Source organism: Panthera onca, chromosome A3 (genome assembly GCF_046562875.1).
Source record: "Panthera onca isolate mPanOnc1 chromosome A3, mPanOnc1 haplotype 2, whole genome shotgun sequence".
Classification (NCBI taxonomy): Eukaryota; Metazoa; Chordata; class Mammalia; order Carnivora; family Felidae; genus Panthera; species Panthera onca.
In genome coordinates this window covers 41,189,311-41,216,038 of record NC_138341.1, presented here as the reverse complement: position 1 = coordinate 41,216,038, position 26,728 = coordinate 41,189,311, and the positions used below count along the sequence as shown (strand labels likewise).

The window sequence follows — 26,728 nt, the reverse complement described above, 5'->3', positions numbered from 1 at the left end:
ACTGCATTCCCTACACAAATGGCAATTTCTAGAGGATTTTTACTCTTGTAATCACACTCAGCATACACAGATTAATCCAACATACATTGTCGAAGATGGGGAAAGAAATAACCAAGTCTAAATGTAGGTAAGTGGTAGTGTCTCCAGTCTCTAGAATAAGCATTCTTGTAGAGCATATTCAATGATTTAATCTAACTTAGAAAACTAATTCAGGACCTATTAGGTGCTAGGTACTAGGTACTATTTTAGGGACTGAAGATACAAAGATAAGTGACTAAGAATCTCTTCTCCAAACAAGCTCATAAAGTATTATAGGGGACAGGCAGAATCAGCAACATAATGTGATAAGAGCTACAGCAAAGATATGCATAGAATGACATGAAACGCAGGTAAGGGGACTAATTATTCTGCCAGGAGGAATCAGAAAAAGCTACAGAGTGAGGATAAACCTAGTAAGGTAATTAAGAATGAATTGAACAAATGAGTGAATGGGCTCCCATTTCTGTGGTTGAGATGGTTCCTTCCCTGGGTCTGTTCTTCCCCCTGAGCAGGCTTGGAACAACACATCCACATCCCATGCCCTCTTCCTTCTTTGCTCTGCCTCTGCATCAAGAGTCTAGAGCCCAGTTTGCCCGTGAACTGCCCCCTGAAAGGAGAGGGTGCATTCAGAGTAGACCTAGGTTCTGTGCAGGAGAATCTGGCAGGAGATGGCCAGGTAATAACAGTGCTTACCATTTTCTGATCACCTACTACATGCACAGTGTTGGGAATCTTTAAAACCTAGATTGAATCCATTCTGTGGCAATGAATAATTAATAAATTAGTCATTAATTGAACTAATGCTTATTGATTATCCTGTGTGCCAATACTAGATATACTGATAAACAAGACAGGTGCTACCACTGCTCTGATAGACTTTATCCTCTCATGGATTTTGTAGATAAAGGATTCAAGTAATTAGTCCACATGCAGAAAACTAGAAAGTGGTAGACCTAGGATTTGATCCTTGCTCTTTCTGATTCTGAGTTCTACGCTCTCTCAACACTATTCTAAAAGAAAGGCAAAATCAAACAAAATCACGTGTGAGCTCTCAAGAGAGCAGTAAACAACCAATGGAACCAGAGCATAATGGGCCCTTTTCCCCTCCAGGCATCGGCAGCTCATGAGGTGTGATTTGGATGTCTGGGGCTTTAAAGCTGCCTGGTTATTCTAATATGCAGCCAAGGCTGAGAGCCACTATCCTGGGCATTGCGGGGAGCTGCTTTAGGATTCCTTGGAGGAAACAACAGAAGGCAGCCAGGCTCAGACTCCTATCTCCCCCCTGCTCCGCTTACTCCAGATTGAACGGAGCAGCCCCACTTTTATCTTGTTTATATACCGGGTCTCTGCCTCAGATCTCCACTGAAGAAAGAGCTCGCTGCTAACCAAATAAACAAGTTGGAACCACTGTTTTAAAGTTCTTAGATGTAAAGAGTCCATGGGGTTTTTGTACCAAGGAAAATTTTTCTCAGCATCATTGTAGATGTTCCCTACTGGCACACTGGCTATTGGAGTTCTTACATGCTGTTGCTGAAAACACTTGCTTGAATGTTTAGAAAAGTACCGTAACTTAATGAAAGTGTCAACGCATGCCATAAACATAGCGATTATGATAACCTTCACACAGTCCTTCGGTGCACATTTATTGAATACTGTCTACTATGTTCTAGATGCTGAGGAAACCACCTTGGAGTTGAGAGACAAGGTCTGGCTTCCAGGAAGCTTATATTCTAACGAGGGAGGTAACCAAGAGGCCAGTGTATATGTGAGATGCTGTTCAGTCATACACATCTTTCAGTCTTGGGTTCTAGGTGCCCAGAGTCCTGTAGCGGAGGGCTCAGTATTGCTGCTCATTCCCCCCAGACTCTGAGGAGCCACTCTCCCTTCTGGTAAGAACATGGGGTTCCTCAGTGGCATAGGTCATGGGGGTCAGCTGGTCTGTACTAAACTGCTATTGCTGTGGCCCTCTGTCCTCAAAGGCTTCCCTGAGGTCCAATGGGAGTCTGGGAGCCAGCTTGCCTTTGAGGAGGGCCAGGCAGTGGTTTTTGGACATCAGAGGAAGGGCGCTTGGAGAACGAGTCTGCCCTTAAGATATCCTCTCCTCCCCAGGGCTGCCTGTTTTCCAAAAAGTTTTGCAATGTCCAGAAGCCCATTCTCTGAGCGGTGGTCACTCCAGTAGATCTTGTTGCTCTGGTTCTTCTGCAGCACCAAACATCCAGCCCATTGAATGTGTGGGATTCAGCCTGGAGACAGGATTTGTGGATCTGTCAGGATGAACATTTGCAAATATTTAGAGCTTGATATACTTGGTATACTGGTGTATTTGATAGACAGATATATCTTACAATCTGATTCCAAGGCTAGAGATAAGAGCTAATGCAGAGAGTTACTACCTATGATCTGACTAATGAATATGTAAGAAAAGTGTAAAATAAGCATATCAACTGCTGGCACGTAAATGAGAATGTCGACGGTATTTCAAACTCCGCGTAAACATTCTGTTCTCCTAAACATTGTCCTTAATGTAATGTCCTTTTGTAGCCTCAACAGAAGGGCTCCTATCTCCTATGGATGTGATCACAAATTTCATGAAGAAAGTGAAAATTAATGAGATCTTCTTTAAATGATTACATGAAACAGGCACCTGGGTGGCTCCATCAGTTAAGCATCTCACTTCAGCTCAGGTCATGATCTCACAGTCTGTGAGTTCGAGCCCTGTGTCAGGCTCTGTGCTGACAGCTCAGAGCCTGGAGCCTGCTTCCAATTCTGTCTCTGTCTCTGTCTCTGTCTCTGTCTCTCTCTCTCTCTGCCCCTCCCCTGCTCATGCTCCATCTCTCTCTCTCTCTCTAAAAAAATAATAATAATAAAAATTAAAATTAAAATACAATAAAATAAAATAAATCATCATACGAAAATTTCAAACAGCTCTTCCCTAGTCAAATCATCCCCATCAGGAATTTCAGGCTCCTAACTTTCATTCCACTGGGTTTATCTTCCAGATTAAAAGACTCATTTACAAACCAGCATTTATTATTTTCTTCTCTTCCTGAAAAAGTTATACACACTTCAAAGTTAAAAACAAATAAAGATACAAAGAAACAAGTTACAATCACCTAGAAATTCCTAGCTAGCCACACAAGTATTAACAATGTGGAGTCTTTTCCTCCAGTCTTACATATTATATAATATTTTTAGATGAATAATGATTTTGCTAAGAACCTGAACTACCGCACATCAGGGCAGAGTTCCATAATTAGTGGCAGGGGCGAAGACAGAAGACACTCTCTGGCTACTGAATTGGCAAGATCAGAAATGAATGGCTCCATAAAGATCCCATGTCTTTCATTAATGCTTAAAGCTAAGACTTTATTTATAAGGAGATTCTAAATTCCAGGCTAGTCTCACCCGGCTGCCCTTGATAGAGGGAGCCTGTTTGTCATGTTAATGAAGAGAAAAGTTCCAAGTTCCACAAAGATTTTTTTCCCCCACAGCTGAAGGAGAGAGAAAGAGATGTTGGCAAGTCAGGGGCAGAATTGGGACAACCCTAAAATAACTATCTTTTGGGGCCAGCTGGCCTAAACTCAGGAGTGAGGTTATTCCAGCTCAGGTCAGAGCAGTGACTACACAGTGAGAAGTGCTCCCAAAAGGAAAGCCACAGCCCAGCATTGAAGCAGGTTGGACTAGTGTCATTAGTGGTTTCCAAACTTGAACTGGCTTCAGGATCCCTCAGAGAGCTTTTAAGAACACAGAACGCTGAGCCCCATTTCAGAGTTTCTAATTCAGTAGACCTGGGGTGGGGCCCGAGAATTTGCATTTCCAACAAGTCACCAGGTAATGCCAATACTGGGGGTCCCGGGACCACACTTTCAGAACCACTGGTCTATCCTGACACTTGAACTGTTTCACACAGGTTCAGAGCTCGGGCTTTAAAGTTAGACAGACTTGCTTTTATTCCTGGCTCCTAATAGCTGTGTGACCTTGGACAAGTAGTTTAATTAATCTGACTGAACCTCTATTTCAGTAGCATAGGGATAATTATAAGGATGTTCTAAGAAGTGAGCCGAGCTCATAGTAAGCATTCAATACATGATTATTAGACTTTCTATTTAAGTCTCACCTCAACACCATCCTGAAATCTTTTGACACCTGTTAGAACTGATGTCCCAGCCCCCTAAAATGCTGGCTCACTCCCTTTCCTTTCCAACCTGCCCTTGTGATAAGGAAACTCCATCTCCCTACCCCCATGGGGTCTCCCAGCTTGGTCTGCCAGTAGCCTCTGACCAGGCTAGTCCTCTGCTGCCACCTTGTGGCCTGCAGTCCCCTAACACCTTTCAAGATAATCTGTCAAGGTGGCGCTCCTGGGGCTGCAACCAAAAATGAAGTATAAGGAAAAGAGCCAGACAATGGTGCCCGCTCAAGGCTGCTCCTTGGTTAAGGGACAATGGGAAGGGTTCCCAGCCGGATCATTCTGAAGGACAAGTGAAGTTCAAGGGCTGCAAAATTACACATGTGCTTATATCAAGATCAAGAGACCAGGAGGGCTATTTGACAGCCGATCCCTGAGCAGAAGTCTGGAGGCTTCCACTGACCTCACATCTGGCCTGGACAGTGACTTTCTGAGCAGGACCTCAGGACATCGACTCATAGACATTTCTGAGGACTCCTGGGACCTCAGGGCTTATTCCTCTTACTGCTGCTGCCAAGGACATGTCAGGGGCAAGTCACGCTGATAGTTCCATGTGCTACAACCCACTTCCGGTGGACTGCTCATTATACTAGGTCTTTGGGACAAGTTCAGTGCTTTAGCAGGGAAAAAGGCAGGACACAGAGGCATGTGGGCAATGAAATGCCTACCCAAGATGCTGTTGCCATTTTGTCTCACTCCCACTGCCCGTTTCCTCAGTGCAGGTGGTTTCCTGAGGTGTCACAGCTCAACGGGAGGTGCAAGCGGCAAATTGTTTTCGTTTTTAACTACTCTATCCCTTCCCACCGGAAAGCAGACCTCTTAACGACAGCTGAACACTTACAACTTTGGGGACTCTTCTGGTTATTGCAACTTGTTTGGTCCAGTTTTAAACCTTTCTCACAGTCCATCTTTCAGCTAAGTACTGGACTGAGCAGGGACCCTGACTCTTGGAGCAAAGGAGGAGAGGAGGGCCTGGTCTAGCACTGGGTGCCTCCTTCCCCTTCATTCTTCAGGGTGCAGGACGGTGAGGTCAGGTTCGAATGTCTCTCTACTCAACTGCGATTCACAGAGCACTCTCACTGTTGGTTGTAGCTGCACTCCTGGCAGAGATTGGCCCCCATGTGGCAGGAAACCAAGTGCTTGCTCTCCCATAGGGACCCCACACAAGGCCTTCCTGGAGGAGGCTGTAAAGACTCCCTGAGCACAGTTCCCTGTGGGAGAGGGAGCTCCAGCTCCCCATCATCCACTCCCTGCAGACCACCACCAGAGCGAACCCAACGGTGTCTTCTGCTAGGGTCCTCTGGCAGCCCTGTTTGCTGACCCCTCTGTTCAGTTCCCTTTACTCAGACGAAAGCCCACCAAACAACATAAATGCAGACTTTTCCACGATATTTACTCTTGTCCCCTGCACACATGGCCAGGAACAGATCAGCAATGAATATCCCTCTAGAAAATGAAACATCATCTGTCCCTTCCTGCAGGCACCTAAAGTCTTTGCACATGATACTCTTGGAGCCCTCCCCTGTCTTCCTGCAGCCTGAGGGAGGGGAAAATACACTCCTTCTTCTCCCCAGCAAGGAGAGCAGGGAAGCACCTGAGGTTCTGGACACTGATAACTCTCTCCCCTCCCCGTTGTCCTCTCCTCTCAGAGCCATGAACTCCTGAACAGCCGGGAGCGGGCAACATTGCCCATGACAGCTGCCACCTCTCAGTAAGGCTGGGCCAAGAGGGGGGTGCATTTTTTAACTTCTCTCTTAAGAATGTGGCTTATTTAGTGCCTCTTCACCCTCATTTTTGGACCCCTAGTGCCAATTCTGGGCAATTGAAAAGTCCTGTTCAGCATCTGCTCCCAAGATAGTCCAGTCCATCGTTCACGCAGGCTCCTAGAAGGACTAGCAGACAAATTCCTGTTTCTGCTCTCGGTTCTGCTCATGTAAGACTTGCTTTGGCTTGTCATTGCTTCATCTCTCTGTCAGTATGCATGAAGGGTTAGATCACATTGGGCACCCCCTCCCATCCCATCCCTAGAGAAAGAAAGACAAAGGCAAGGTAAACAAAGGAGTAGGGCAAGACTTAGGCACAGGCAGACAAACGCAAGGCCTACGTGGGCAAGTCAGGAGGTGCACTGGTGGAATGAGGGTGGGCAACTACCAACAAGTATCTTCCCCTTCACATGACATGAGCTCAGAGAATTACTTCTTTAAAGTACTTAATAACGCTATCTTACATTTTCTAAGGCATGCTACAGTTTGACAAGGCCCTTTCACATGGGTTTTGAATTTTGCAACCATCTTTAGGTTGGTAGAGTAAGGCCCAGTTATTCATGGATTAAAAAAAAAAATGGAGGCTTCTGGGGCACCTGGGTGGCTCAGTCGGTTAAGTGTCTGACTTCGGCTTTGGTCATGATCTCACAGCGCATGGATTGGAGCCTCGTGTCAGGCTCTGTGCTGACAGCTCAGAGCCTGGAGACTGCTTCGGATTCTGTGTCTCCCTCTCTCTCTCTGCCCCTCCCATGCTCATACTCTGTCTGTCTCTGTCTCTCAAAAATAAATAAACATTAAAAATTTTTTTAAAGTATGGAGGCTTCAAGGTGGTAAGTTACTTGTCCCAGACCACAGAGCATTAGCCTCTCTTGTGAGGAAATCATTGATATCCAACACAACAAAAGAACAGGATCTAGCTAGCTAACCAGCTTCAAGCACTTGTGTCTAATGCTGTGAAGGAATGGGGGTGAGGGTGAGGATTGGTAGACAAGGCACACATAAGTTGGGGTGGAAGGAGGAAGGTTCCAGAATGACAGCTCAGTCTCAGGAAGAGTGGACTCAATTTGGTAGCCATGAGCAGTCAGGAGCATGAGTCCTCAGTGCCAGGATAGAAAGTGAAAAGAAGCTTTCCAAATTAACAACCAACAGAAGGCAAACCCGTTTACCTTCATGTTTCTTTCCTCCTCATAATGATCCAGTTATGCCCAGAGGTACTATGGGAAAATCCCTTCCCAATGCCAAAACTATCTGAAGGGAAAAAGGAAAATTCCTGAACTAGTTTTAACCATTTTTGTGTTGTTCTAACTTGTCTTAGCAGCAAAGAAACTTTCCTTTGTGAACTCAGAGGTTTCAAAGCCTGCTTTGTTTTCATGTGTGGTATTGATTTGGATTCTCCAGAGGGTCTCTTGTCTCTCCACACCTTACCTGATTTAATCCAGCAAGTCCAACAGGCCCCTCATTCACTGACAAGGAGAGGGAGGTACAGAAAATTTCAGAGCCTCCTCTGAGGTAACAAAACCTTTCCGTGGTGGAGTGTGGAGCTGAATACCAAATTTCCATCTACACCTGTGTGATCTCCTCCACACATCACAGCATTCCTAGCTCAAAGCAAGGACTGAGATCTTTGATGAAAGCGGCTATGAGATTTCTATGTTCTCTGCTTTCTACCTGAAGCACCTCCCTGAAGGCAGCCCCCTTCCATCTCTCCCGGAGACAGAGCTGGGTCAGCCCTCAGAGATCCCACTTTCAGCCTGGCCTCACCTACCACCTGGTACGTTACTCTGCCAGTTCCCCTCTTCTGGCCTCAGTTTCCACATATGTCAAAAAATGGGCAGAATGGACAATTTCTGTAGTCCTCCTTAGCTGCCTTTTGTCTTTGATGGTTGAACCCTTCCTTTCCTTCATGCTCACCTTGACATGGTATTTAGGTCTTGTCTTCATCAGCTCAGACTATCACAACAAAATCCCGAGAGTGGGTGGCTTAAACAACAGACATTTATTTCTCACAGTTCTGGAGGCTGGCAAGTCTGAGATCAGGGTGCTGGTGTGGTCAGGTTCTCCCAGGCTTGCAGATGACTGCCTGTTTGCTGTGTCCTCACATGGAGGAAAAAGGGAGCTCCAGTGTCTCCCCTTCTTATAAGGACCCTAATCTCATCACGTGCTGTACCTTAATGACCTAATCTAAACCTAATTCCCTCCCCACCTGCTAATACCATCACATTAGGGATTAGGGCTTCAACATATTAATTGGGGGTGGGGGTGGGTATAAATATCCAGTCTGGAAGAGGTCTTCAGGCATTAAGCCTTGGCATGTCTGAAGGAATAGAGAGGAGAGGTAGATTTACCAGATGGTTTCAGCAAAAATACCTCACACACCTGATAAATATTTATCAGCCAAAAAGGTATAAACTTATTCTACTTATATGTCTGATATTTTCACAGTTTGGTTCCGGGAAATTCAAAGCTGACTTCTCAGGGCTGGATTCAGACATCTGGCAGCCGGAGTTCAGAAGAACTGTGTGCTCTCCAGGTGCTCTGGTTGGCCTGGAGGATGGGGATTATGGTGTATTATATGATAAACTAGAGGAAATTTTACTTTATATCATAAACATATTTGTAGTCAGTCTCCGAGACGCAAAGTCAGAGAAGAAAGAAGAATAAAAATAAAGAGGGTTGTGCTGTTAGCAGTTTTTCCTCCCTTCACCTAAAAAAGCAGCTGTCTGGAGGAGGGCGTTTGGCAGGATTTGCTAAACTTGCTCACTCAAGACTTAACCTCCATCCCTTACCCCTCAAAATACACACTGAGAAGGAAGGGGGTGCTCAGAACCTGTCCTCTCCACCTTTCTCAATCCCTCCCTGTCAGGTTAACTACCCTGGAACTTCAACAGAGGGGAAATGGAGAGACTAAGCAGAAGGTGTTAGGGAGAGGCTTTGGAGAGGATAAGACTACGAAGCCCTGGTTGGTGACCTGGAGTTTAAGAACATCTGGAGCAAAGAATTTAACCTGAGTTTTCTCATCCATCAAATAGAGACAAAAATACCTATCTCACAGAATTATGGTGTTTTCCTTCTTCCTTTTCTTCCACCCCCAAGCAGTGCCTGGCATGGGGAAATGATTTGATACCTGTTTACTGAATAAACTTCACATTTTGCCTAGAACCAGCTCACAGTCTACAGGTAAAATCTCAAGTTATTCTCCCCTACAGGGTCTTTCTCTCAAACTGAAAGACGAATCTAGAGTACACCGATTGGAAGGCTAAGTAGGTCTCTGGCCCCCGTCTCATCCTTTTGCCTTTTGTCGTCCTGGAACCTCCCAGGGGACCCCGTGTTTTCCCAAAACAGAAAAGAGATGAATAGACCCACAGGCAACAATGAGGGCAGACGATGCTCTACCGAGAGATGGGCCTTCCCTCCCACGTGCGAGTCCACAGTCCTGTTACAGATTTGGGGTAGACGTTCCCCATGTACTGTAACTGTGCCACACCTCAGAAGTCTCATCTACACGGGAAACCTGGGATCTCAAGTGTCAGGTTTTACCTAAGGGGAAAAAATGAGAGAGAGAGAGAGAAATCCTGGCCTCCCCCGTCCTGCCCTAAAGTCACAGGAATCAGCAACTTCTGCCTCTTTCCATTTGATTATAATTGATTTTAAGTCACCACTTAGCAGACACAGTGGAACAACACACACAAACCTTGAACTATCCTTAGCCCTTAATCTGCAGCTGGAAATGAATTTTATTTCATTTTTTCACACTGCAGCCTGAAGCTGGAAACATGGTCTCCACTTTAAGGAGAGTGCAGGAAAGTGAGGGTGATTCTTCAGAAAGCCCTGCAGTGGGACAACCAGGCAGGGGCAGGGCTCAATTCAATACTGGAATTGGCAGAAGAGCTAATGCTGCTTCTTTGGCAGGACACATCATGAAGCTTCCCATCATCCTCCATTGCTATGTGGTTGCTGGTAATGGAAAAGCAATAGTTCTGATAATTCCCTTTCAACTCAACTGCTTTCCTGGTCACTAAAGCCATAGGGAATTCCCTCCTTTACCTGGAGAACTCCTATTGCCCCTTCACCCTTTCAAAATCTTCCCTCACTCTGTGGTTCTACTACACTCCAGAACCCATATGGAGCACTGGCCAATAAAAGTATAAATGCCAGCCAAGGGGTCATTTTAAATTGTCTAGATGCTGGATTTTAAAAAAAGAGTCAGGTGAACCTAATTACAATAATACATTTTATTTAACCCAATATATCCAAAAGAGTATCAATTCAACATATTGTCAATATTTCTAAAATACTGAGATATTTTACATTCTCTTTTTTTTCATTCTAGCTCTTTGGAATAGTGGAATCTTAATTCACACCAGCCACATCTCAAGTGCTCAGTGGCCACATGTGGCTAATTGATGCTGAACTGAACAGTGTAGCCTAATCCTAACTCTTAGCACATTGCAGTGTAATTGTGTGTTTGTGTTCATCTGCCCTGGTAGGGTGTCAGTCTTTAAAAACAGGATTGTCAACAGTGACCAATTCATAGCACCTGCATAATAACTCCTTGCAGAATGACTGACTGGATTAATAAATAAATGTCACTGTTGGCCACTAGCAAAAATACACATGTAGAAGGAGAGGAGGAAAGGTGATATGGTTGGAGTTAGGTATTTTGAGTTACAAGCTTCTATGAGACCGTTGGGTTATGATGCTCAGAAATAAGTCACAGAGAGATTGGAGCTCAGGAAGAAGACAGGATGAAAAGTAAATGTGAGGCAGGCATAGTTTGGAGAGGTCTTCTACCCATTTCACATGAAAATGCTGCAGGCCGTTTCTAAGGAAAAATCACAACAGGCATTATAAGGAAATAATTACAGCATGCATATGCACTGACTACTTCCCTCTTATATTAGTTACTTAGAGCAGGTCCCAGACATCATAGTGATGTGGATAGGAATAATATGCAAAGTTCTTCCATGAAGTAGACCTCTCCCCTCTGCTGAGTTTTCTCTCTCTCTCTCTCTCCCTCCCTCCACACTCCTCCAAATGATCAATACCCTCGAACAGAAGTCTCTGGCAAACTCCCTCATACTAGAACTTGAATGTGCATGTACATCACCTGGGGATCTTGTTAAAATGTGGATTCTGAGTAGGTCTGGGGTGGGGCTTGAGATTCTACTTTTCTAACATGATCCCAGTGATGCTAATGCTACTGTCCCACAGATCACACTTTGAGTAGCAAGGCATTAGGAGTTAGAGACTCGTAACTTACATTTTGATTTCCACAAGAGAATCCCAGAAAGAAAACACTTAGCCTACAGGAGTACAAGAAGTGATAGAATTTGAGGGATCGGCTGGAAGAAAACACCTCCCCAGAAACCTGTAAACAATACCCCGGAAGTAGCTCTGTTTATAGGTAAGGCCATCGAATTAGTAGGTGGTAGTTGTGATACTGTACAAATCATGCTGGAATCAAGGTTGAATTGGAATCCCATCCATTAAACTTACTAGCTATGTGATCTTATGATTTTCACTTCACTTCTATGAGCCTAAGTTTCTTTATCTGTAAAATAGGTATAATATCACATTACTCACAGGGGTTCTCCAAATTCAAATGAAATAACATATGTGACATTATCTGGTAGAGTTCCTGACTAATGCTAGAGGCTCAACAAATGCTTATTAGGTCTCAACCAAAATATTTCTCAGTTACCTCTGCAAAGATAGCACTGGAATAAACCTGGTGGGATGACAAAAAATTTTCTTAAATGAGATACGTCTGCTTTTAGGTTGATTAAGCCTCAGTGGTTAGAGTACTTATCTCGAACTAAATGCATCCCCTTGTATAAAAGCAATGCAAATACATTCCGAGAAAATGCCTTCAGGGAAAGAGTATAATTTCATCTTTACCTATTTTTATATTTCTTTACAGTTGCCATGAGAGCATTTTAATAACCTCCATGGAGTTGAAAGTGAGGCAGGTAATTGCCATAAGTAATTTAAGGGCTATTAAAGCTAACAAACCTCTCCTGTGAAATACCTTGTTAAGCAGTGATCAGCAGAAAACATGTAAAAATCGTGTGCAGTGTAAATTCAAGCTCTTTTTCCAGTTACGCTGAAGTGAAAATGTAATTACATTACACATAAGAGGGGTGTGGATATTAAACCTCCTCCTGTCCCAGCCTTGGGTTGGCTCAAGCTGAAGATACCCTGGTATTTTAATGAGATCCACGTTCCTCCTTCAGAAGAGAGAGCCCCATCGCTGGCGTGATTCCCCACTATCTGAACTCGCAGCTAATTTTCCATGCATGCTTCTTAAGGTTATAAATCTGAGCAGTTCTTCATGCAAAGCCCCCAAGGATCTCAGTTCCAGCCTTGGATCAGTCAATCACTAACCATGTGACCTTGAGCAATTCTTTTTACCTCTCTAGGCATGAGCTACTATAAAATAAAAAGATTTTATTGTGTGCCCTTAAGATATCCCCCAGCTCTAAAATTCCATGATCCTAAACAATTTCTATACTCAGAAGCCCCTTATCTGACTATTTTAACTATCAAAAATACAACCATGAATCAAAAGTAGGGCAGAAAGAAAGAAAGAACCCATAAAAAGCATAAGTCGATGTTACAAAGTCCATACACTTTATGCCTCCCAGAACCTGGTAGGCCCATGCTCACAATCAATTTATTCTTCCTTCCTACACCAGCCTAGTAACTTGATTGCTCTATTTGCTGGGCTCACAACACATTAGAAGGGGAAAATTAGATGAAACAGGAAAGAACGCTGACAATGATAAGAAGTGAAAGCCCAAAGGGGAGAACAGAAAACTTCAAGAAGTCAGGACTTTATCTGTTTCATTGCTGTATACCCAGTGTCCAGTACATAGTATATGCACAATGAATAGTAAATGAATGAATATTTGGATGGATGAATGAATGATTGAATGAATGAAAGTACTACCTACAAAAAGCAGATACAGTTAAGTACAGTGGTCAGGGAACACTTAGTACAGGTTCAAATGACCAAACACACCTAAAGAGCCTCTCAAAGACTTGTACACACTGCAGTTAATATCCATGTGGGTGGCCAAGACAGCAAAGGAAATTTAAACTAAGTTCAGTAAGCTCTCATTGAGATAGCAAATGATTACATCTGGTTCAACATGGAAGACTGAACACAGGTGTTATCTCTGCTTCCCTCCCAATACCCTACTTAAAATGACAGTGAAGTGATATCTGTGTATGTGATTTCCACAAGGAAAAAGAGAAAGGAAAAGATCCACAGTGGACAAGAGATGTCAGCCAACAATTCTAGGCCAGAAACTATCAAATGAAATGATTAGAGCTGATAAAGCAGAACAGCAAGGGACCACAGAAGGAAGCTAGTGAGAAGTCAGCCAGGTCAGGCCTCAGATCCCTGAAAAGACTCAAATCAGAGGCACTGGGACAAGGCAGGAAACTGGAGGATTCTTATCTGGAGAAACAGAACGTACCCAGAGAAAAGATCTCTAAATACTGACGCTCAGTATTTACAGATGCTACACTCTCATGTAGGGTTTTCCTAGGAGCAACTGGATCCCCATCCAGCCACATCATAGTTGACAAGCCTTGCTTCTCCCCCACAAAAGTGACTCATCTGCTCCAATAAAAACAGACCAAATATATTGGAAGTATTATTGGAAGCCTCCAATAAGGAAAACCGAGACCAGGGGTGCCTGGGTGGCTTGGTCAATTGTCTGACTTCAGCTCAGGTCATGATCTCGTGGTTCATGAGTTCAAACCCCACATTGGGCTTGCTGCTGTCAGTGCACAGCCCCCTTTGGATCCTCTGCTCCTCTCTTTCTGCCCCTCCCCCACGTGCCCTCTCTCAAAAATAAACATTAAAAAAGAAAAAGAAAAGCCAAAAGAAACTAACAAAAGGAACTCAGAGGAAATCAAGACAGTGAAGGGAGAAGAAAACTTTGAACATATGTAACCGATATCCTTAGAGAGATAGGAGGAAATATTCTTCATGGCAAAAAGAACAGAATGCTGTATGTTTTAAGAAATAGAAAAAAAATTAGAAGCATTAAAATTTGACAAGATGATAGCTGAAATAAAAGATTCAACAGAAAAAGTTCAATAAAATTTTGGGATGTAAAGTCAAGAGACTTTCTCAGAAAGCTGAACCAAAAGACCGATAAATAATAGGATAATAGAGAGAAATTTGAGTATCAGTCAGCCCAGGAAGTCTAACCACTGTGTAATAGAGTTCCAGAAAAATAAAACATAGTGAAACAAAAAGAAATTATCAAAATGCGGATGCACAAAATATTCTCATAACTGGGAGAAATAAATATTCAGACTAGAAGAGCCTATGGAATGTATAGCACAATGCATAAAGAAACCACCATGTCAAGTTGCACTGATGTAAAATTTCAGACCACTGAGGATAAAGAGAAGATACTAAAATCTTCATAAATAAGTAGTTCACATAATCGACTGTAAATATGTCACCTGACTTAACAACACAAAGTGAAACGTCAATGGAACAACAGCATCAATTCGGAATAAATATTCGCATCCCAGAATTCTACATCCAGTAAACCACCAATTAAGTGTGAAGAGATAATAATACATAAAAACACTTTCAGGGTCTCAGAAGATGTGTCTCATGTGTGCTTTCTCAAGAAATGACTGAAGGATGTGCTTATTGAAATTAGGGCGTATACCAAGCATGAGAAAGAGGTGGGATTTGGGAGACAAGAAACACATCTCAGGAGAGAAGCAACTAGAAGGGCCGGGAGCACATCTGTACGGCGTGTGTGGAGCACAGCTTGGTCAGACAGGAGCAGGAGGACAGAGGACTCCCAGAGGAACATCTCCAAGAACAAAGAAAACCTGATGCTTTGGGCTGGACAGGAAATGATAGTCATTGGAGCTGGAAAGTCTGAAAATAAATGGTGATAAGAACATAGACAAATAAGTAGGTGGAGAAAATAATTATTAATTCTAGGAAGCAAAACATTTTGAACAAGAAAGGAAATGTAATCACAAAACACTAGACAGAAAATCAGGCAAACATTGAACATTGCTTTAACTAAAACTTTGATATAATTATCAAACTATTTTAAAAATATGAGGGAAAGCAAGGATGTTGGATTATATAAGGATGCAAAGCCCTCATCTTCATAATAAAAAACCAGTAAAAAGTGTAAAATGATAAAATTTGATAAGTCAGGGACTAGCATGAGTTTAGGAAGGAGTAGAGCAGGGGATTTCTGGGTTGGTTGGTTTGCTGCTTTTCCTTTTTTGTTTGTTTGTTTGTTTGTTTGTTTGTTTGTTTTTGAGAGAGAGTGAGTGAGCTGGGAGGGGCAGAGAGAGAGAATTCCAAGCAGGCTCTGCAGGGCTTGAACCCATAAACCGTGAGATCATGACCTGACCTGAAAACAAGAGTCGGACGCTTAATCAACTGAGCCACCTAGGTGCCCCTGTTGGTTTTCCTTTAAAAACCTTCTAACTCTGTGTGATTTTGGTAAAAAAGAAAAAAAAATTATCTTGGTAAAAATTTTAAGTGACTTTAAGAATAAAATCAGATTGTCATAAATAGCCTGATCCAAGCCAGTGGTTTTGCTTGAAGTTTTCACCTAAAGAGTAGAATGACCATAGTGTGAGGATGGAAAACTGACCATACCTACAAACCCAAGATGACCTGAGCCACCACCAAAGTCCAAGGGGTCATGTCCAATAGGGCAAGGTGAGACACAGTGAAGATACTCTGGGGTGTGTGCTTCTTGACATAAGGTGGAGGCACAAGTCTTTAATTAAGAGACTCAAAACTATCAAGAATATTGAAGCATGGCTCTATCTTGGGTAAAATGGCAGTGGAGAGTATGGGTTGGGCCTCCAGTTCTGCTACACAATAATCAGCCTGTACTTCAGTCTCCATAGTCTCAAATAGATAACTGAGCAGCAGATGCCTACAAAAAACCCTCAATAACATCTGCTGTCCAGGCACATGATGGTGTGAGACTGTGTAGTGACAGCTCAGTGATCATGAAGGCCCTCAGGCTTAAATCTGTCCACATTTCAATAAGCAAATGGAAGCCCAAATTCAGGTTCCCATTTCCACAGAGGTAGGGACTATCCATGCACACCCAGGCGCATGGTTTCATTGGCCCCAGGCCTGGGCAGGGTTGGCTCTGCAAAAGACAAACAACACCGGGGACAGAGAAGATGGGGCTGGCACAGGAAGTGACCTACAGAACAAAAATATCTAATACAAACCAGAAAGATTCCCTTCAAAATGGCTAAGTTTTATGTTAAACTTTAGTGCTTAATGCTTCAATTACATGAAATATTCACTTATGTAGAACAGCTCATTCCCCAGTAATATGAGATTAATGAGGCATCACTGTACATAAAAACTACCGAACTGGCTCAGATCAATGGTCTGTCCTGTCCAGCAGTCTGCCTTTTAAAGGGCACAAAAGAATATGAAATCCAGAGATAGAAGCATCTGGATGAGGGGCCTATTTTCACCACTCTGAATTATGTGACTTTGGGCAAGCTATTATTTATCTCAATTTACTCATCTATAAAATAGTTCTCTGAAGACCTTCTTCTTGGTGGTGGTACAAAGGTTCAATGAGATGACATCCTTAAATGTGCCTTTCAGACTGTAATGCTGTCTAAATATGCTCATTAATTTAGCTGAAGATATCTGAAAGCTTAATAGCTATTGTCTACCATAGTTTTCTTCCATATCCTGAAGATTGTTAACTTCTTTCAAGAAATCTAATTATTGACTTTTCTATGAATATATTTTTTTAAATCATGAATCTGCCTAGACTCTTGGTCTGATTTTTGGATGAACTATTTGTATATTCAACTTCAAAAATTTGGTAGAGAAGTTCATAGAATCTTTTTTTTAACCTAGGAAACCATAAAACCTAACATGTTTCTAAACCTTCTCACCCATACCTGAGACCCTCAGACACCACTTCCCCCCACCCCCTGCCCCGCCCCACCAATGCCCACCATCCCCTGCTCAGTTATACTCTTAGCAAAAACTTCCTGGACTGGGATGTTGTGGGTAAGTCAGAGACTGGAAGGAAGAACTGGGCTAAGTTAAATCATTAAGCTTTGATAGGCATTCAGTGACACAATTTCTGGAAGCCTGAATAAAGCAGGTATCTACAGGAGGTCGTCTGTCCCTAAGGACTAAGCTACTGGGTTTAACAGTGGCTTGAGCAGGCTTTGCTACTAGGGTTCACCAGAGGAGGAGGTATATGGAGGTATGGCATAAAAAGAAGAGATTACTCCATAAAATTTTGACTAACAGTTCAACTTAAATTTTCGTTTTTTTCTACCTCTGTTAGGAGACTCTGGTTGAGTGGAAAGGGCAGTAAGAAGGAAATCAGATGAAGAGCCAGTCCTATATCTGACTCAGCTACCAGCCATGAGACTAAACAAGAAATTTTTCCTCCATAGGTCTGTTTGTACAAATAAGGGATATGGAGTAGATCAAGGTTTTTAAATATGCTTTGCGGATTCTGGGTTCTCCAGGTACACATTGGGTCACATCCCAAGAGGTGGAGAGGTGGTAAGTGCCTGGAGGCAAAATGTGTCTATATCTTTCCCCAGGATCCCATGTAAAAAGAACAGCTTTACCACCACCTCTTTTATCCATTTTATAGTAGGGTTTTTTAAGGCAGTGCTCCCTGACTAAAAAAACATTTGAGAACCACTGGATTGAATGTCCCTTCCAATCCTATGATTCTCTGATAAAATAACACCACATGGCACTGGATACATGAAATAGATCACACTATGAGATGCATTCTGGTCCTAGAGGTATTTCTTGAGACACGTATCCAAATCAGCACATCCAGGGTAGCATTCCTGGCTGAAGCCATTCCATTCATTTCCAAGAAAATAAGTCCTTGCTCAATACCCACTTATTGTTACATAAACCATCACAATGTGTTCATGAAAGTAACAAGACACAGTCTGCCCTTGCAGGACTTACACTATTGAAGAGGTAAGACTGAAGTACACATAGAACAATTACAGCTCAACCCCCAAAATGTGCATAATTAAGTGAGACACTATATGGTACAAACTCTGATTGCATCTGTATGCAGCAGTAGGGGAAAACATAGGAGGAGATGGGTCCAAGAAGTGAGAAAAGGCATCACGAAGGAGGCAAAAGTCTGGAGCTAAGCCTTCAAGACAACAGCTAAAGTCCAAGACCTTTAAAGGTTTCAAGTTGCATAAGTTCAGAAATAAAATCAATGTTAACTAATTGTGCTGACCTGAAAAACAGTTTGTGGAAGAACAGTTTCATTATCCCCTTAACTCCCTATCCACTTGAAACTTTATTGCAGAAAGCTTTGAGAAGGGATCTATGGTATAGACACCTGAGCTCTGTTAGCCTAATAATTCAGTAATTTGTGAAAGTTATGCTATAAAAGATGTAGATACTAGCAAAAAGGAGGTGTGCCTTGTACATTGTTATACCACAGAATCAAAGGACGTGATTTGGGGGCAAGGTGGTACTACAAATCACACAGAACCTTCATCTACCCCCAAAACAATGGTCAAGTCTTAACCTCACTCAAAAAATATAAATAGAACAAGGCTTACACTACTGAGAAGGTGAGATTAAAACACACAGAAACCTTACAACCCAATACAAAAACAGCTGCTGCTCTAGGTCTATTGAGCTTGGGCAAGATAACGGTCCCTGAGGATGCTGGGAGACTAAAGCCATGCTCCTGCAGTAAAACAGGCACTGGGGTTGACATCTGCCCCGTCACCTAGAAGGAAGGCAAGAGGAAGCATAGGAAGCTGCCTGTGATCTTAGGAATCCAACCTACAACACCTCTGGAGAAGGAGAGCTCTAAGTCATCAGTATAACTCTGGTTCTGACCTGTGGGTCCTCTGAGGGGAGTAAAGGAAAGTGTATGTACAAGCACAATGAGAATAAGATGAGACACATAAACACTGCCCCCCATCCTCAGCTCACAGATACTAAAATTCCAAAACAAGTCAGTAAAACTAATGTCAGAAAAGATAGCCACATCAAAAAGACAGGACATAACAGATGTTGGTGAGGATGTGGAGAAAAGGGAACACTTGTGCACTGTGGGTGAGAATGCAAACTGGTGCAGCCACTGTGGAAAACAGTATGGAGGTTCCTCAAAAAATTAAAAATAAAACTACCACATGATCCAGCTGTTCCATTTCTAAATATATATTCAAAGGCAGTAAAAATAGGATCTTGAAGAGATATCTGCACTCATTGCAGCATTATTCACAATAGCCAAGATATGAAAACAACCTAAATGTCCATCAATGGATAAATGGATAAAAATGTTACATATATATATATATATATATATATATATATATATATATAAAATAGAATATATATTTAATAGAATATTATTTGTCCATGAGAAAGAATGAAATCCTGCCACTTAAGACAACACAGATGGACATTGAGGGCATCATGCTAGGTGAAATAAATCAGACAGAGAAAGACAAATACTATATTCACTTATATGTAGAATAAAAAAGCCAAACTCATAGAAACGGACAGTAGAGTGATTAGTACCAGGGCCTAGGGGGTGGGGGAAAAGGGGAAAGGTAAATCAAAGGGTATTCTCAGTTTTAAGATGAAGAAGTTCTGGGGATCTAATATACCTCATGGTGATTATAGTTAATAATACTGTATTATGTATTTGAAAGTTGCTATGAAAGTAGATCTTAAATGCTCTCACCACACAAAAAAAGGTAATTATATGATGTGATGGAGGTATTAGCTAATGCTATGGTTGTAATCATTTTGCAGTATGTAAGTGTATCGAATCAACATGTTGTACACCATAATACATAGTGTTATATGTCAAGGTATATCTCTATAAAACTGGGGGGTTGGGGGGAAGCCAACAAATTGAACAAATGAGAGATTTCCATTTTACAGGATTATTTTTACTTTTATTTATTTATGTTGAGAGAGAGAGAGAGAGAGTGAGAGAGAACATGAGTGGGGGAGGGGCAAAGAGAGAGAGGGAGAGAGAGAATCCCAAGCAGGCTCTGCACTGTCAGCATAGAGCCCAAATATGTGGGGCTCAAACTCACAAAAGGTGAAATCAAGGCCTGAACCAAAATCAAGAGTTGGACACCTTACCAACTGAGCCACCCAGGTGCTTTTCCCTTTTACAGGATTCTAAATAATAATCCAATCCTCTGTAAAAAATAAAAAAAATTTAAAAAAATTACTTTAAAATAGTATGGTCTAGCTCATGGATTAGAAAAACAAAATTGTTAAGATGTCCATATTACCCAAAGCAATCCACAGATTTAATGCAATTCTATCAAAATACAAACAACATTTTTCACAGAATTGGAACAAATAAGCCTAAAATTTGTATGGAACCACACACACACACACACACACACACACACACACACAAACCTGAATAACCAAAGAAATATTAAAAGGAACAAAACTAGAGATATTATAATCCAAGATTTCAAGATATATTAAAAAGTTGTAGTCATCAAAACAGTATGGTACTGGCATAAAAACAGACACATTGTTCAACAGAACAGAATAGAGAGCCCAGAAACAAATTTATGATGATATGGTCAATTAATCTTTGACAAAGGAGACAAGAATATGCAGTGAGAAAAAGACAGTCTCTACAACAAATGGTGCTGGAAAGACTGGATAGCTACATGTAAAAGAAGGAAACTGGACCACTTTCTTCCACATACACAAAAATAAACTCAAAATGGATTAAGGACCTACATGTCAGACCTGAAACCATAAAAATCCTAGAAGAGAGCATAGGCAGTAATCTCTGACATAGACCATAGCAACATTTTTCTAGATATGTCTCCTGCAGCAAGGGAAACAAAAGCAAAAATAAATTATTGGGACTACATCAAAATAAAAAGCTTCTGTACAGCAAAGGAAACAATCAACAAAACTTAAATACAACCTACTGAATGGGAGAAGATATTTGCAAATGACATATGTGATAAAGAGTTAGTACCTAAAATATATAAAGAACTTATAAAACTCAAAATCAAAAAAACAAATAATCCAGTTGAAAAATGGGAAGAAGGCATGAACAGACATTTCTCCAAAGAAGACATACAAATGGCCAACTGACAAATGAAAAAATGCTCAACATCACTCATCATCAAGGAAATGCAAATCAAAACCACAATTAAATATCATGTCACACCTATGAGAATGGCTAAAATCAACAACACAAGAAACAAGTTTTGATGAGGATGTGGTAAAAAAGGAATGCTTGTGCACTATTGGTGGGAATGCAAACAGGTGCAGCCACTGTGGAAAACAGTATGGTGGTTCCTCAAAAGTTAAAAATAGAATCACCATATGATCTAGTAACTCCACTGCTGGGTATTTACCCAAAGAAAACACTAATTCAAAAAAGACATACACTCCTATGCTTATTGAGACATTATTTACAGTAGTCAAATTATGGAAGCAGACCAAGTATCCAGCAATGGATGAATGGATAAAGAAGATGTGAGATATACAAACATACACACAATGGAATATTCCTCAGCCATAAAAAAGAATGAAATCTTGCCATTTGCAACAACATGGATGGAGCTAGAGGGTATAATGCTAAGTAAAATAAGTCAGAGAAAAACAAATACTGTATGATTTCACTCATATGTGGAATTTAAGAAACAAAATAAATTTTAAAAGGAGAGAGAGAGACAAAAAAAAACAGACTCTTAATAATAGAGAGCAAACTGATGGTTATAAGGGAGGGAAGTAGGTGGGGAAATGGGTGAAATGGATAAAAGAGATCAAAAAGTTCACTTACCATGTTGAGCACTGAGTAATGTGCGGAATTGTTAAATCACTATATCATATACTTGAAATTAATATAACACTGTAGGTAAAGTATACTGAAATTAAAATGTTTTTAAATAATAATAAAAAAAATAGTATGGTCTAAATTCTCAATGAGATATAGTAATGGCTAGTATCAATATACCCCCAAAAAAATTATGCAGCAAAAACAGGCAATTATGAATCAAGAACAGATGAAGATTTTTTAAAAATTGTATTCAAAATACTGAAAATTAAACTCTAATCACAAAAGTAAAATAATCTCAATAGGAAAGAATAATTCAGTGAATGAGAAGCAAATATTAAGAAACTGAGAACACACTGGTGCATAAAATAGATGTTTAAAATGTGAATTGAAAGTTGATATCCATAGAATAGACTATGAACCACCAACACATTCCCAAAAAGTGTCCCAGGAACAGGGAAGAGCAGGGTGGGAAGAAAGATTTTTTAGAGTTAATGATGGCTTCCACTTGAAGAGACCCCTCTGCCCCTTTAAAACTCTCCTGATATGACCAGAGATGGGTTTTTAAAGGCTTAACTCCCCAAAATAATGGGAAGAGCAACCAAATAGAAAGAATACATACATTCGTACATACATACACATAAAAGCTGAGAAGCAGAGCAGCATGTGTAACTAACTTAGCAGGCCAAAATGCTAAAACCAAGGGAAAGTTAGAAGCAAATTCATTTATACAGGACTCCAAAACGCTCAGGACCTGGTAGCACCCAGTGGATGTGAAAGAGGAGGTAAAGGTGGTGCTGAGAGCAGGAAGCCTGGTTGAATGTTCAGTTAATGTGTAGTCAGTGGCTCCAGTGTAAGGGGGGCTGGAGGTCGGCACTCTGAGAGGGCTAGCTATCGGGATAAGGTGGGTTCCCGTGTCCTCAGAGCAACCTAGTGGAGGGAAGGGTTAGCGAAGGAGGGGCCCAGTTTCAGTAGCTCCACTATTATGCCTTCCATCTACTGGGTACCAAACAAGATATTGTTTGAAGAAGGGTATCCTCATTGAGGAGGGGTGGAAATGTTCCCTAAATCATCATCTTACACCATCGCAGACTGAGGGTATTGGCCTAATAATTTGGCTAAAATATCTTACTGAGTAATTGAGCAAATATGGGAGGGTTCTGGCCTTAATTAAAAACATCAGAAAAGAGTTAAAGTAAGAGCATGAGCCTGGGAATGTCGCCCAAAAGATGAAATTTCCCCATTTTGTTTTAGAGTCAAAAACAAGTTAATTTTAGAGACAAATCTACCTAGGGTTATTCTTATAGTGCCCCCTGCTGCAGCTCATTCTGTCACCTAATGGCCCTGTTCTGGGGCTTTTAACACAAAAGGGGGTATTTGAAAATGCCTAGAAGGAAGGAGAAGATTTAAAGTTTAATTGTAAGCCTGACCTGGGTTTGTTGCCTGTTATTCACGTGATTAACAGCCTGGAATCAGACAGCCAGAGCTTGAGCCTCAGAGCGGCCATGTGCTAAGAACCTCCCAGGATTTCCTTGACTATTAAAAAAAAATGAGAATAATAATACTTACATCAAAGTGTTGAAGTTAGGATTTAATAAGATAGTGAGTAATAAAAAGTTTTTAAAATTCCTTTTAGGTTTATTTATTTATTTAGAGAGAGACACAGATAGCATGAGCAGGAGACGGGCAGAGAAAAAGGGAGAAGAGAGAAGATCCCAAGCAGGCTCTGCACAGAGCTCTATGAGGGGCTCGAACTCACGAAACCATGAGATCATGACCTGAGACTAAACCAAGAGTCAGACACTGACTGAGACACCCAGGCATCCCATGAGTAATAAAAAGGTTTAACTGGTATCTGGGATGTAGCAAAAGCTAGTTGTCTTTATTGCTCAAAGGGCCACAAACTTTAGAAGGAAAATAAGCTGTTAGTTAAAGAGCATCAGTGTTTAGTGTTCCTACAGGAATGGCAAGGAAACACTTGGACATATAAGATATAGTTGATTTTTGTCTGTGCTTTAAATGAAAATCATCCCAATATCTGCTGTTTTGTCATAAGAAAATCAACAGACCTGTATCTTATGGCTAAGTCAACATGATCCAGAAAAAAAAAAGAAAGAAAGAAGAGAAGAGAAGAGAAGAGAAGAGAAGAGAAGAGAAGAGAAACCAACATGACTCAACTAGATGTAGGAGGTTGATGCTCTGGGAAGGATTGAGTCCCATTTTTTTCTGCTGAGATCAGCTCTTAGGGTCAATGTGGTCCCCTCACTAATCAATAAAATCAGTATTGAACGGCTCCCTGGACTCAGAGTCCACCTTGGGGGCTTTGCTTGCCTTTCCCTGCTGTCATCACAAAGCCCCCAGGGTATCTAAATGTCACCACTCCTGACTCTGTGCTTTTTCTTCCCAAGTGGCCCCCAATAATCTATCCCTCCCTGGTATTACATAAACACTTCCCATGAAGACTAGAGTCAGACCTAACATTAACTAGTGAGTATATTAAGACTGAAAAAGATGAGACTGCTCCACTTCCTCAATAACCAGTAAATAGTGGTTTTCAAAGTGTGGTCCCTGGAACAGTAGCCTGAGCTTCATCTAGGAGCTTGTTGAAAAAGAAAATTCTTGGCCGCACCCAAGACCTACTGAATCAGAATCTCTAGTTATGGAACCCAGCAGTTTGTGGTTTAACAAGTCCTCTAGGTGATTTTGATGCATGCTTACATTTGACAGCCTCTTAAGTAAAACAAAGATTTTTCATGGCAACTAAGAAGACTTATGTTAGGCAAAGGGAAGCTTTATGCCAGAGAACTAATAGCAATTTGACAGTATTAAAAGCTGAATTGTGGGGCGCCTGGGTGGCTCAGTCGGTTGAGCGTCTGACTTCAGCTCAGGTCACCATCTCACGGTCCGTGAGTTCGAGCCCCGCGTCGGGCTCTGGGCTGATGGCTCAGAGCCTGAAGCCTGCTTCCAATTCTGTGTCTCCCTCTCTCTCTGCCCCTCCCCCGTTCATGCTCTGTCTCTCTCTGTCTCAAAAATAAATAAAACGTTAAAAAAAATTTAAAAAAAAAAGCTGAATTGTGAGGAAAACACAAAGCAAGAGCTATTACAGTCAGAAAAGCCTTATATAATTACTTTCCAACGTTTATCTTCTCCACTCAGCTATAAGCTGCAGCTGCCTTGTTCTTAGTGCAAGGATGTAACAGTCAGTATAAGATCTGTTATGCTACAGTACCAAAACAACCCTAAATTTCAATGGCTTTAAACAACAAAGTCTTATCTCTCACTAACATTACACATCTATCAAAGATTGCTGGAGCCCTGCCCCATGTCTGACACCAGAATGACAAAGAAGTTACCATGGGAACATTGCCGGTTGTTGTAGTAGAGGGAAAGGGATCATGGCTTTTGAAGGTTCTATGAGCATTGACAGTTGTCACTTCTACTCCCATTTTGGGCCACAGCAAGTCATACGGCCAACCTGAGTTTAGTGGGCAGGGTAGTACAGTCCTCCCATTTACCTGGGAGGAGAGAACTAAATATTTGTAAAGCAGGTAACAACTACACAGGAGGTCCTCCAAGGTAGGTGGTGTCATTTTACAGATAAGAAAAGAGACATACACATTGATGGATGAATGGATAAAGAAGATGTGGTGTATATATATATATATATATATATATATATATATATATACACACACACACACATACAATGGAGTATTACTTGGCAATCAAAAAGAATGAAATCTTGCCATTTGCAACTACGTGGACGGAACTAGAGGGTATTATGCTAAGCAAAATTAGTCAGAGAAAGACAAATACATGACTTCACTCATGTGAGGAATTTAAGACACAAAACAGATAAACATAAGGGAAGGGAAGCAAAAATAATATAAAAACGGAGGGGGACAAAACAGAAGAGACTCATAAGTATGGAGAACAAACAGAGGGTTACTGGAGGAATTGTGGGAGGGGGATGGTCTAAATGGGTAAGGGGCATTAAGGAATCTACTCCTGAAATCATTGTTGCACTATATACTAACTAACTTGGATGTAAATTTAAAAAATAAATTAAATAAAAAGAAAAAAGAAAAGTATCCTTTAAAAAAAAGAAAGAAAAGAGACATACAGAGCTTACATAATATGCCCAAAGTCCCTCAACAGGTCAATATCAGAACTGGATTCCCATTTGTCTGATTCCAAAGTTCTTGCTGGAAAACATTGTGCACCCTGTTGGAGATGGAGGCAATGGGAAGGGGAAGTGGTTTTGCAGAAGATGAAGTCAGCTTTAAGTGGTGGTGGGCTTTGAAGTAGAAAACTCCCACAGCAACTCAGAATGTGGAACTAGAACAGAGGAGAGACCAGAGAGCTGGACATGCATGAGGATCAGTAACTTAACACAAAGAATAAAGACTCAGGGAAATACTGTGCTTTTTCTCTCAAGGCAGAAGGAAGAGTGGAAAGAAAAAAAAAAACAGTCCTCAGAATATTTGCAAGTTGCAGAAGGGAGAAAAGCTACTAAGAAAGCAATTATGAAAGAAAAAGGAAAACCCAAAAGGAAAGGCCTTCAGGAAGAACACAAGGTCAAGACTATCTGTTACAAAAGGAAGTTGGTTGTTGATAATAAAAAAAAAAAAAGTTTTTTTGATCCGTTTATATTTGGATGGGAAGAAATCTAGGGTGTCCTCTAAGGAGTAGATTTAATAAAGTAGCAAAATGGCAAACTCCAAATATCAAGGGCAGGAAAGGAAAAGAAAACTGTATATGTGAACCACAAAATTGAAATCTTTAGTATGGTATAGTGGGGGAAAATATATGGGTGGATTAATGTCAGGACTGAGGTCTCATATTTTACAAAGGGGAGTGTACAAATGTCTGAGTGAGGGAGGATAGGAGAGATGGAG

The 26,728-nt window shown here is 41.4% G+C and overlaps 1 long non-coding RNA gene across 1 annotated transcript in view; it reads right to left on the bottom strand.

The window, feature by feature from the left end:
- Nucleotides 1-1,701: 1,701 nt before the first annotated feature.
- LOC132693760 (uncharacterized) overlaps nucleotides 1,702-26,728 on the bottom strand; it is a 45,547-nt gene continuing 20,520 nt past the window's right edge. The window contains exon 3 of the long non-coding RNA XR_009616936.3: nucleotides 1,702-2,303. This is a non-coding gene — a long non-coding RNA (uncharacterized LOC132693760). The remainder of the gene's footprint in view (nucleotides 2,304-26,728) is intronic.